Below are 14,242 nucleotides of genomic sequence, written 5' to 3' on the forward strand. Positions count from 1 at the left end.
TTAAGGAATGTCAAAAATTATTTGCCTGGAAATCAGTAAAAAGGAAGTGACAAGGGAAAAAGAGGGCAAGACTGGGTTGGCCGCTGTACTTGCCTCCGAGAAGATCAAATACATCTGCAATGGCTTGCTGCTGGTTTTCAGCTTCCTTTTTCTGCCTCTGTCGAGGTCAAAAATGAAGGCACTTGAGAGGATAGTTCACGTTCAGACTCAGGTGTTTATGATTTCCTATCAATGTTACAGCCTCACAGCCGTGAGTTCTGCAGACTTTCATTAGCAAGGCACAAAATGGCTCGCTATCTCTTGTTACAAGGTCTTTTAAGGCTAAACTATCCAATTAAGAAATGACGCCTAAATTATTTTCCCTTTTAACCCAATAACTAATCCCTCAAAGCCCACAGGGTGGACTTTTCTGTCTAATTACAAAAGACCACCCAAACACATGGAGAAGAAGGAAGAAGAAGGTAAAGAAGAACAACCTGTGTCCGCCCTAAAACCTCCATCTTGCTTCATATTTATTATGATATTCTAAAACCCAAACTCTACATTTTCCACCCTGTGATATTATACATCTCTAACCAGTTACACACCCATGACCCCAGTGCTATCAATCAATTTTGGAAGCCTGTTCCACGGCCTCAGGTCAAATGCAGTGCTCTCCAGGGTGTCAGAGTCTGTCTGTACAGAAAATCTAAAATTCTCAGCATCCAGGGTTCCAACAGGCTGCAACCCCATGGGCATGGGAGGTGGGGGTATAAGCCATACCAGACCTCTGTTATTCCTTTTTCTGTCCCTCATCTTTTGTCTTTTCCCTTTTGGGATAATGGCAAGATTGTATCACAAATGCTACTGAAAGCATTACATAGAAAGAAACCAAAGTTCCTCTTTTATTGCACACCCCCATGTCAACAGGCACTGTTATAACCCATCCAAATGAAGTACCTGTAGGCAAAACGGGAAAAAATATTGGATTGCAAGAAACTTAGGAAAAAGTGCTTATAGACTGGGAATTGAATATCCAAAAGGAGAGAGATGGATTTGTTTCCCATTTGCCCTTAGGGGTGTAGTCCAAGATTTGGGAAAAAAACAATTAGTAAACAAAAAGGTAAAACCAGCACAGCAATCTAACTCATTATGAACCCAAATTTATGTGCTGAATTCTATGATAAGACTCCAAGCAGTTTTTGAGATATTAACAAACAGAAGTGCTCAGGCATCAGAATTAATACCAAGTCAACAAAGCCAAACAAAAACCATAGTGTATCAAAATAGATTGGCTGTAGACTATTGACTAAAGAAGTGGGTGCTTGTGGAAAGTTTATAATATATCAGATTGTTGAATATAGATGAGAACAGGGATGTCATCCTGGAAATAGCAAAAGATATCAGAAAAATAACCCAGGTACCGGTCCAAAATTGGGAACCAATGTTAAAATCTAGCTAGTGGGGCAATGTATCGGGGATAGAAAGGTGGAAGAAATTAGGCTTCTTCCTTTTATGTGCTACAGATGGTTTGATATTTCTTCCTTGTTTAGTCCCGTTTTATTTGACTAATTGCCAGCGTAGTCCAAAACATACAAGTAGACAAGAAATATTGCTCAAGCCAAATAATTTATAAAGAATAGAGGGGGGTTTGTTATAGAAATCTGCCTTGGTTTGAAAAGACAGGTGTCTGCTAAGGAAGGCAGAAGCTTCCCCTGAAATGGCAAATGTAAACCCCCTCCCTCCAAATTGTTTTAATTTTGAAATTAAGGGGTTCTCAGGCAAATATATGGGAGCTCTTCCCTAAGACAGGGAATTCTTCCCTAATAAAGATATGGGAGTTCCCAAAGATAAGGAGTTCTTCCCTAATAAAGACTGTTATGGGAATAATAGTTCTTTATTAGGGAAGAAAATAAAATTAAAAAAAACCCAAAACAATGCAGTAATACAAAATACTGACAGAGTCAGAATATGACCTGACACCCCGTTGGTCAGGGTGTTGGCAGCAGTCCCATTAAATGGTGGCTGCAGCCCTCCTGCAGTGATAGATGTGATTCTGCTGGAGCAGTGATCCTGTAGAAGGGTGGAGTTTTCCTCTGAAGGTCCAGTGGCAGTGTAGATGGGCCTGGGCTTCCTCTGGGAATCCAGTGGAGAAGAGAGCTGCTCCTCTGGGAATCCAGTGGGAAAAGCTGCCCACACACTGCCCCATATTTCAGACTTTAGATACCGCTGAATTAATTTATTTACTGATTTAAATAATAAAGTTCCAGGAATGGAATTGCCTAGATAATTATTAAAGTATCGATTAAAAGGAAGTAGATATTTAAAAAATGATGATTTAAAGAAAATATTTGGTGTCGGAAATAAATATGGCACTTTTTAATGTGGGAAACAGAATAAAGATAGCAACTTAAAGGAACGAAATAAATATGGCAGTGAATTTCATGTGGAAAATAGAATAAGATAGTGACTTAAAGAAATAGGAAACTAAAATAAAGATGGCTACTTAAAGAAATAGAGTAAATATAAAGATAGCGAATTAAAGAAATTAAATCAATATGGTGACTTTAATGGGGTGATTTAAGGGTGGAGGTTAAAATAGAAAAATGATAATATCAATAATTTTTAAAAAATAGTTAAAAATACTAGGGAGAAAATGGCAAAATGGTAATTAGAAAACGAAATAATGAATGGCGATTCCAAGAAATAAAATTACTTTCACCTATACCTACTACTACTAATAAAAATATGATTTAAACTCTAAGTATATATTGTTTAACAGGATGGCTGGTCAACAACTAGCTGCAATCTCCTACTCAAAACAGCACGCTATAAACTTAAAATGGCCACTTCTCAGCTCACCACACAAGAAACATAAAATGGCCTCTTCTCAGCTCACCACACAAGAAACATAAAATGGCCGCTTCTCGGCCTGCCACACACGAAATCAAAAGAATCCCCAAGGAGCGGTCAGAAGACTTTTGGTTCCCCTCACCTCTGAACCTTACTCCTCAGGGGTCCCAGTTTCCAACACACACACACACACACACACACACACACACACACACACACGCTAAAACCCCTTTCCCTAACGTGAGGCGGTTCTAACCTCCCCTTTAGTCCTAGTGACTGAAAGGGCCCTTCCGCAGCCGGTGGCCCACCTCCCCACTGTGGGTCCCCGCACCTGCGAAGTCTGTTTCAGCCACCCCTATGACCCCCTTTAGCTGGGATCCTAGCTCGGGGTGAGCCTACTTCCCCTCTATGACCCCCTTCTACTGGGGTCCTAGTTCGAGGGGGCCCTGCTCCCCTTGGTTTGGGCACCGTCCCCTTCCCTGGCCTCAAAAAGGGGCACTCCCCTACACAGTGGCCACTTTGTTAGGTGGTCTCCGTATAGGAGTATTTTCTCCCACCCCCAAGGTCCCAGTTCCTCAGAGACTAGACTCCCCCGGTCTGCTCCTGAGGAACAGCCCTCCAGCTGGTTTGAGCTAGTGGTCGAAGCTCTACTCCTCACTGGGCAAGTCCGCCCCCACTAACCCTCCTCGGATACCCCTACAACCCCCCTCAATGGGATCCTAGCTTGGGGTACCGAGTGTGTCCCCCTCTATGGTCCCCCAATGGGATCCTTGTTCGAGGGGTACAACTCAGGCCAATGGCTCAAACCACCCCTAGGAACCTCCAATCACCGGAGGAACGGGAGCCTGAGTGGGTAAGGGCGGCTATAGGTAGGCACTCCCCGTCTCCCCTACTCCCGGGGATCCATAGGGGTACACACACTCTACAACACTTGCTTCCCTCCGTTCCCGGTCAGTCCCCCCTCACAGGAGTCCGGAACTATGGTACTGGGAGGTCTGCACTCACTTTGGGGGTCTGTACTCACAGCCCCCATCTCAGTCACACACACCCACTTCCCACCCCCTATCACCTTAAACCCCACTCACGTAACTCAGAGGCAAGGTGAGCTCCGCTCCCTCTCGGAGGGCTCTCACCTTTTGAGTCGCTGTGCTCCCTGCAGCCTCGGGTATAGGCGCAATCCCTTCCGTGGTCCGATGTAGTCCAGTCTCTGGTAGCCAAAAAGGTGGCTGGACGCGTCTCCCAGGTCCTGGGCTACACTGGAACGTTTTGGGGTGTGGCCTAGCCCGGACGAGACCCCAATGTTGTTATGAATATGAACGAGGCCAAACTTTCTCAGGAGAAAGAGGTTCTCCTTTATTTAAATAGCTACAAGGAACAGAGTGCCCAGGGTAGGCCCGAGCACTCACGCAGCGACTCAAAAAAACAAAAGAGTATGTTGTTCTCAAACGTACTGGGTTCTCCCCAGAAAACAAGTTTCCAAAAAGAACCAAGCTAAATCGAACTTCCCCTTTTATAGCCCCCTTCCAGTCCAGGCTTGGTGGATTTTGGATCTGCACGGTGATTGGTCTGTTTACAGCCTTCTCTTTGGTCTTTAATGCCGTTCATTCTGGACCAATCATTTCTGCAGGGCGTCGAATGATTGGTCAGATCTTCCGTCCAATCTTCGTCATCCTTGCTCTGCCCGCCAGACTGCCCCTCCACCAAAGCCTGGACCCTTCCTCCAGAACATTCTAACCATTCTAACTCTTAACGTAACATAATTAATACAATAGAATTGAACCCTAATCTAATTTAAAACAATTTTTACTTATAACACTGAATGAAATGGCGTCTCTCCTCCTTCACCCCCTCGCATTCCCCAAGTCGGGTCCCTCCCCTTCGTGCGCGGTTGCATCGATGGTGTCATTGTCGGGGCCCACCCCTCCGTCCCTTTGACCAGACCCCTGGGTGGGCCTCCTGTGGGTGGTTCTGGCCTCCAAGAAGGCCACGCCCCAGTGGGCGGGTCAGGTCTACCACCAGGCCACGCCCCTCCCTCTCCTGCCTCTCCTGGTTCCCATGCCAACGGAACCGGAAGCAGGCCTGGCCGGAAGCAGGCCATCTTGGCCTGCCGGGACCCAAGTCACCAGGTCCCGCCGGCCAGTCGGAGACTCCGCGCCCCAGCTTGCCTGATCTCATCCTCCGAGGACGATGGGAACGCTGACATCCCTAGCAGCACCATCAGGCTGGGAGGAAGGTGGACATGCGCCATCAGGGAAAAAGCCTTACGGGAGGGTGATTTGGGTTTGGTGCGGGACCTTGATTGCTTTGCGGCGCCAGTCATTATGAACCGAGGGACGGAACCGTGATGGGAGCACATTCCCTACACCGAGGTGAAGGAGTTGAAAAAGACGGCCACGGACTATGGCTGCAATTCACCATATTTAAAAAATGTTCTAGATCTAACTTTTACTCGACACACCTTAATTCCCCATGACTTACAATATGTTACTACCGCATTGCTCTCTCCCACTGAATTTTTACTATGGGAAATGCAATGGAAAAAGCTGTTGAAGCCCATTCTTTCCAAATGTGATTTAGGTGCTGTGCTGGGAGAAGGGGAAGAAGGCCTTGAAGCTTTGGCGGGGGAGGGGGAGTTCTCTAGTTTGGAAGACCAGGTCATGTTACCTGCTGCTGTCTTAGATGACATCAAAACTGCTGCAAAAAGTGGTCTTTTAAAAATACCTGACAGAACTACCCCCCTCTAAAACTTTTCTTTGATCCATCAAGGGATTGAAGAGATATTTATTAAATTTGTCGACCACGTCCGAGAGGCCATTGAACGCCAGATAGACAATGTTGATGCCAGGGATGAGCTCTTGAGGAAAATGGCAATGTCCAACGCCAACGTGGAAACAAAAAATATCCTTAGAGCTCTCCCGCAGGAGCCCGAGCCAACCATACCACAGATGGTGGATGCATGCACCAAGGCCTCCTCTCTAGAAAACACCTGGGCCTTGGCTGTCAGTAAGGGAGTCGGGGAGGCAGTGGTGAACATAAACAATGTCAGGTGTTTTAACTGTGGCCAATTAGGCCATTTCCAAGGTAACCGTCCTCATTTGCCCCCCGGACATTTTAATTCACCCTCTGTGCCTTCACCAAGAATGCCCAGAAACCACCAATCCCTATTTGCCCCAGACATTTTAATTCCCCCTATGTGCCTTTGCCAAGAATGCCTGGAAACCACCAATCCCCACACCATCAGGGAAACGGGTGGCAGAGCCCGTGGCAGCTCCACGCGGAGACACCAAATGGCAGGCCGTATCACCAAAGTCTCCCGACCATCCAGGAGACCCAGTTCCCGGACAGCTCATTTCCCAGGATTGGAGCCATGAAGAAGGACTCAGGCCCTTCAGGAGAACCCGCAACGTAAACCAAGACACTGGTAGGATTTTATACAGCTGCATCCACCTGTTTTTCATCGACGAGGATCTGGTAAGGTCTCTGCAGGGTACCTGGGTCCCCCTTACCATGACCGCAGCACCACCGTGTTCCTCCTCGGAGACTCTCGCATTACACCGCACAAACTTACCGTCCTCCCCGAGGTGGTGACCATCGATCCTGGAAATGAAATCACTGGTTCTGTAATGTGTTATAACCCACCCTATACCCTGTGCAAAGGGTCCCCCTTTGCTCAAATGTATATTTTATCCGGACAAGACTATCCAAATGATGACAAGGATGTCCATGTTTATTACTCTAAGAATTTCAGTAGGCAAAGACCACCTATCTCCTCTGTTATATCCCAAAAAGGGTGATTCGTCGAACTGGACGTGATGGCAGACACCGGTACAGATATTACCATTCTTCACAGGGCAGAGTGGCCTCGCGACTGGGAGTTCATGTCCCCTTGTGGCACAATTTCTGGCATCAGGGAAGCTGTCAATTCCTTGCGAAGCAAGCATCAGGTAAGCGTGGAAGGGTCTGAGGGGCAGATTGTCACCACTTGGCCATTTGTTGTTTCTTCTAACATCAGATTACTTGGAAGGGATGTTTTGTCCCAGTGGGGAGCCTGCCTCAATATCCCTGACCCCAAGTGGGATTTTTAGTATGGGCCACTGCAGAGTGCACAGCCTCACCTCTCAATTGGAAGACCAACACACCAGTGTGGGCGGATCAGTGGCCCCTCCCAGAAGAAAAATTGACCGTGCTCCATGAATTAGTTGAGGAGCAATGGTGCCTGGGGCACCTTGTACCATCCACCAGTCCCTGGATCACCCCTGTCTTTGTTACTATAATCCTGGCAAAGACAAGTGGCGCTTGCTCCAAGACCTACGTAAGGTCAATGAGGTTGTCAAGGCTATGGGCCCCCTACAACCTGGCCTCCCTTCTCCCTCCATGCTTCCCCGGGATTTGCAGCTCACGATCCTTGATATCAAGGATTGCTTTTTGAACATCCCGCTGTACCCCGGAGATGTTCCCAGGTTTGCATTCTCTGTTCCATCTGTCAGCCATGGAGAACGCTTCAAAAGATATCACTGGGTCACTTTGCCCCAGGGAATGAAAAATTCCCCCGTGCTCTACCAAACTTTTGTCACACAAGTGTTGTCTCCTGTGTGCAAGATGCTCCTAGAAGCTATAATCTTACACTACATGGACAACGTACTAAACTTAGACTCAGCACTATCCAACACTGTGGCAGCAATCGAAAACAGGATTTCAGATAGCTGAGGACAAAATTCAGCTATCGAGCCCATGGAAGTACCTCGGGTTTTTAATCACGGGAAGGACCATCATGCCCCAAAGCTTGTCCATCAACGAACATCCTAAGACCTTAAGAGATAGGCAACAGCTGTGCAGTATCATCACGTGGATCCGACCTTTCCTGGTCTTCACCACAAAGGAGCTGGCACCGCTCATCGACTTTCTGCAGGGAGATGGCGACCTGGCTTCCCCACGCTCGATCACACCGGAAGTCCATGAGGCCTTGGAGAAAGTTGCTGATGCCATCAAGCACTGCCAGGCACATCGGATCGACCGGTCCCTTCCCCTCAATCTTGGTATTTTTTGTAAGTGCCGAACTTCCATGCATTGCTTTTTCAGTGGGATGCCTTTTCCAAAGACCCACTCATTATTTTCGAGTGGCTTTTTCTGCCGCACCAAACACACAAGACAGTCACTACTCCACAGGAACTCATAGCCAAACTTATTATCAAAGGCCGACATGGTCTCTGGACTCTTGCAGCTTGTGATCCGGCGTGCATTTATCTTCCTTATTCCCTTGAACAATTGGATTCTCTATTACGAACAAATGAACATCTCGAAATTCCATTAGACAGCTATCCCGGACAAATTTAAATTCATTAACCTAAACATAGGCTTTTTAGAGATTCACTAATTTGGCTCCAAAATCATACAAAAGCAAAACCCCAATCAAGAAGCTGTCACAGTGTTCACTGATGGTTCAGGCAAATCCCACAAGTCAGTGTTCACCTGGAGGGACCTGGACACTCAGAAGTGGGACTCTGATGTCCAGGTTGTTGAAGGTTCCCGCCAGATTGCAGAACTCGCTGCAGTTGTGAGAGCATTCCGAAAATTTCAACAACCCTTTAATTTGGTCACAGATTTGACGTATGTTGCTGGGATAGCAGAGCGAGCAGAGCATGCCCTGCTCAAAGAAGTACAGAATAAAAAATTATATAGCTTGCTCTCTGAATTAATTTGGCTCATCTCCCACAGAGAGCAACCTTATCACGTCCTGTACCACACAGAGCTGCCAGGATACATCACTGAGGGCAACGGGAAGGCAGACTTGTTAGTGATGGCGGTGAATGCCACTCACATTTCCCCAGCTGTACCACAAGTCTTTCAACAGGCTCGTGAAAGTCACACATTTTTTCATCAGAATGCTCCCGCTTTAGTGCATCAATTGAAGACCTCCAGAGACCAAGCCAAAGCAATTGTCTCCACCTGCCCCAGTTGCCAGTCCCTAGCCCTTCCATCTGTAGCATCAGACCCCCAAGAGGCTTGGGAGCTCTGGAATTGTGGCAAACTGATGGGACACACGACATCCCATTTGGACTCCTCAAATACATACACATCTCAGTAGACACATTCTCTGGAGTTGTGTTCGCATCCACCCACACAGGAGAGAAAACAAAAGATATCATAAAGCCTTTCTATATGGCATTTGCCAACCTAGGCGTCCCAAAAGCTATAAAAACAGATAACGGCCCTGGGTTCAGCACAAATCAGTTTAAGGAATTCACACAATTGTGGGGCATCAGCCACTGTACTGGCATCCCTTGTAACCCCACTGGCCAGTCAGTAGTTGAGAGAGTGCACAAAGAAATAAAAAGAATGCTTGAGCAACAGCACAATGCTGAGCTAACCATGTTTCCAACAGAGAGACTTTGCAAAGCACTTTATGTCGTTTACTTTACAAACTGTTCTCTAAGAGAGCCAAATCCGCCCATTCTCAGGCATTTCCAACACCTATGCACATTTAAAGGAGAGACCTCCTGTTTTAATAAAAGACCCAGACTTGAAATGTATTAAAGGTCTGTACCCCCTGATAACCTGGGGAAGAGGGTACGGGTGTGTTTCCACAGAGCAGGGCCCACGATGCATCCCAGGGAAATTCATCAAACCCTCCCTGGACACCGCAGCAGATGATAATACTACATCAGACCACCTCAACATGCCCCCACCGCAGAACAGTTCCGAGAACGCTGTTGCCTGGCGACGCCGAAGAAAGAAGCCTGTCCAGCCAAACATCATTGCTGAAGCTCTAATATTTTGTTATATTGGAAATATTTTCCAATGTTAAATGACTCTACAGGTTCCTTTATACCCTCTCCTGAAATCCCAGTAGCATTTCCCTCATACCACTTCCCTCGATCTCTCCCGTAACCCCTACCCATTACCCCCATAACCAACCTTACCTATGTCTTTAACCTATTAATTTAAATATAGGAGGAGACAGAAAGGAAAACCAAAGATCTAATATATAGTGGGGACAAAACAAAGAAAATAACCATGACAACTAACTTTACTATTCCTGTTTCTATCAGTGCTCAAACAGTCTATACCTGATTCATTTGAGAAGCAGATGCCCACTCCCAGGACACCCCAAAACATCTTAAGAGCGGCCACCACCATCACTGCCCTCCTGTGCATCCAAACATCGGTCGGATGGGTCGTGCCACAACCGAAAGAAAATGTATAGATCACACTAGTGAAATCTCTCAAACAAGATAATTTTTGCATGGCCATGGGAAGCGTAGAAGACCTGCTGTCTACATGTCTGGAGGGAATCCCCCTGTCACCAAACGAGTACCCATAGACAGGTAAGAAACCCACCCCAGTGTACACTTGGGATGATTGGATGAAGACTCTACTACATGCACCACAAGAGCCCCAGCAACTAGACCTACTAGGCTCCTCAAAAGCGACTTACTGTGTAAATTTTTCTGTGAACCACCCAAACAAAATTGTCCGGAAATAACTAAGCCACAGATGATTGTGAGAAAAGATGTATCTCCAAATGGTAAAAGATACAACGTTGTTGAGTGGTGCAATTATACTGTTGAAACATTGTCTAAGTCCTCTCCATTTCCCAGAGTGCTCCCCAGGGCAGCGTTTCTCATCTGCAGCCACAGGGATCCCCTCGAAGATCAAAGGGGGCCCCTGCAGCCTTGATCAGCTTACCACCCTTACCCCAACACTACTGAAATTAAATATTGGAAGTGAGAAACTCAATTGACACACCAAAAATGATCAAACTCTCAATTCAACCAAAATTGTGGTGACCAAATTTATAACAGGGGCAAGACAAAGAGGGGTAGCTGTGTCCATATTTTTGCCATGGGTTGCAGCCGCCAAAGCCCTTGGTGAGCTTTCTCACCTGGAGTGCTGGCTCAGTAAGCCGACCAACGCTACATCTGCCACCCTATCAGACCTCTTGGTGGACAAAGAAACCACCAGACATGCCACCCTCCAGAACAGAGCGGCAATCGACTTCCTGCTGCTCACCCATGGCCATGGTTGTGAGGATTTTGAAGGACTTTGTGGTTTTAACCTTTGTTCAAGAAGCACGTCGATCCGAGCCAACATCAAGCAAATGCAAGACCAAATGAAGACTCTTCTTACTGATAAGAAGGTTGTGGACATGATGGACAAAACACTTATGCAATGGGGCGTTCCTGGGAGAGTGGCCCCCATTCTTAAGGGTTTACAGTGGGTCTTTCTCATCGTTGCTGTACTCTCAACAGCACTGAAGTGTTTTAAGAAAACCAGAGACAAAACTTTAGGAAATGTTTATTTAATAAATAAAAAGGGGGAAGATGTGGGAGATAGTCATGGGAATGATGGGGCTGGAATGCCCTGGGAGGACAGTGCTGTTTAGTTAGAGGCTGGCACAAATCCCCAGGAGTCTCTGGTTGTTAATGTGCTGTTGTCACTCAACTGCTGTTCATCCCCCTGTTCTAGAGAGTTCTGTGCCCCCTCTTCCCCCACTGGCTTTCCCTGGGAAACCACCCCCACTCTGCTCCCTCATTGGTGGACCCCAGTCACCCCATCTCAACTCCTCCCCTGACTCCCTTCCGCATTGCATGATTTGTACCCTGACCCCTCCTACCTTCCCCCAGTGATATACCCTGGCCAATCCCCTGCTGGTCACTCTTGGCCCCTGGTTATCCTCAGCAGAGGTCGTGCTCCTGTTCATTCTCCTCACCCTCACCCCACCTGGACCCCTGGATCTTCCCTAAACAAACCCTGCTGGATCTGCCAAGCCAAGAGTGCCCTCGTCTGTCTGGTGAGGCTGTCATTACTCCATCCAGGCTCAGGCGTCTGCAGGGCTGGGGGAGTTACCAAGGCTGCCCGAAGCGGAGACGCTTTTGGTGCTGCAGGCACCCCAACAGCACCTGCCTGGGGAAGCTACTCTGGCCACCCGCAGTGCTCCCTGCTCCCCGGGAAGTGCTGGGGATGGTTTTGCCCAGGGCTTTGGGGAGGGTTTCCTCTCTAGGAGAGAGAGAGCCCCCACGGGCCTGGGGCTGCTCCAGCCACCCATCCAGGGATGTTGCACAGGGCCTGCAAAGAGGGTGGAGAGTGACCAGAGCTTACCCAGAGCTCCCCAGGCCCCTGTGCAGCTTTGGCTTTGTCCACTGACATCTGGCTCCCATGGCCTTACCCAACCCCCTTGAAGTGCCCAGTTCCCAAAAGCAGAGGGGTATCCCAGCACACCATGGAAATGGGTCCGGTCTGTGCTTCCTTCTACATTGGGATCGTGACATTGCTTATATTGGAAAGGTGGTGAATGACAGTTTGAATATTCTACAGCATTCTGAGGGCAAGTTCTCTATGTGCGTTTCCTGACTAAATAATCTGTGTCCATGTGGCAAGAGCTCACTCATGTGCCCTTTCCCTTAACATCAGCTCCCACTGAGGCTGCCTGGCCAAGAGCAGCCCCAGGGGCACAGGGCAGAGTGCAAGTTCTCCACAGTATTTGGGCAGCAAGGCTCAGGACAGGACAGGACAGTGCTTATATAGTAGCTCATGTAAAGATTCATGGTAACAGTGGTATTGCAGGGGAAGCAAATTTGCTCCAGATCTGTGTTAAAACAAATCCAACGTGATGAAGGTTTGGCTTTGGCCTTGAGACTTTGCTCTTTGTGTGAGCCCTACTCTGGATTGATTCCCAATCAGTCTTGGAGCCACTTTTGGGCGAAGGCTCATCCCAGCCCTGAGCCTTGGCAGTTCTCTGGCCTCAAAGGGACAGCTGAGGCTGCACTGCACATGACTGGGATTCAGGGCTCCATTATGAAAGAGCTTTGAGATGTTTCAATTACTGTATTCTTAATACATGGTTTTCTTTATGAAACTTGTTAATTAGTTTTTAAAACTTAGTTGTAAATAAACTTCCAGGGCTTTTTCCAGTTAATTGATATAGTGAGTGATGGCCGAATTATCCCATGGCTGAATTAGAAGACTCTAAGTATTATAAAATGAAATAATGTTGACACTCTTATGTCTTTCACAGACTCCTGAAACTTATGTTGGTTTGATGTGACCAACAGAAGAGTTTGGCTCTGCTTTTAATTGAAACAAGCAGCAGAGCTGGAACCTGTTGAAGAGAGTCTCTTCACAGCTAAAGGAAACTGCCAGGGTTCTTTTTTTCCAGCTCTGGGCAGGAAAATAAAAATCTCTCAGCAGTAAATCCTCCGTACCAGTAACTGATATAAAGTAGGCATTTGGGCTGTTTGCTGCCTCACCCCTGAGTTCCTCAGAGCTGCAGCTCCCTGTTCTCTTGGCAGACAGGGGCTGGCTATGGATGACAGTCACCTCTCTGGCCTGGTGCACACCAGGTCCACACACGAGCTGAGGGATCATCCTTGCACACCCCATCCTGGAAGAACCCAGTTCATTGATGAGTCTGACAGTTTAATGCATGGCAGCAAAAGAAGGCAAAATAAAGGCTGGAATTGGTACCATTCTGTAATATGCTTTTACCACCAACATTATCCAAGTTCCTGTGCTTGTTTTCCTGGAGAATTTGCACTCAACAGAGCTTCAGTGCCTTTGATTAAAACGGTCTTAAGAGCAGCTTGGGGCTGGTCAGTCATGTAGATGTCAGCACTGACTGGGGTCCAGGCAACAAAAGAACATTAGCTGCAGGCCACCCATACAGTTTTTCACCTTAATGAGCACAAAGCCTTTATTTTTGCAAACTGAGGGATGTTGGGAGGATTTTTGCACCATCAGGCCGAGGTACAAGGCTCTGGATCTACACAGCACTTTGGTAAGGAGGGGAACAGAGGTGGGGACAATCCAGGCTGTTAGCAGTGCCCCCATCCCCTGATTAGGGACAGCACAATTGCTTCTAGAGCTCCTTAACCAGCTGGTGAAACACTGATCTCCTTTCCTTGCCCCCTGCATACTGCCAGGCAAGTTGAACAGAAAATCTCTTTTACTTCATGATCTCTGAGCACCATGCAAAGAACCAAGAAAAAAAAAAAAGCCAAAAACAACCCAACCAACAAAAATATAAATAATTTTGACCAGTCTGTTTTTGTTTTTTTTTTTTTTTTTAAAGAGATTTATAAGACTGACTAAGCCAGTGCTGAATTAAGAGTGGCGCATGTTATGTGTCTTTCATAAAGAGTGGGACAGCTGCTCTTATGCAAAGGTGGGTGCAAGGTCAGACCCTTTACTTCAGACCCAGCCCTGCCTTCCTGAGGGACAGAAATTCATCTGTTAGAATTCCTTGGAGCTTCTGGAGCTGCTCTTGGCCCTCCTGTGAATAACTGGGCTGCTGTGGAGCACTGGAGAACTTTCAGCTTGGTACCTGTTATGTATATTATGGTAATTTGTACTGATAGAATATATGTATATATATAAGAATAAAATATCAAACCTTGAAATCACAGTAGCAAGG

This window comes from Passer domesticus, chromosome 29 (genome assembly GCF_036417665.1).
Source record: "Passer domesticus isolate bPasDom1 chromosome 29, bPasDom1.hap1, whole genome shotgun sequence".
Lineage (NCBI taxonomy): Eukaryota > Metazoa > Chordata > Aves > Passeriformes > Passeridae > Passer > Passer domesticus.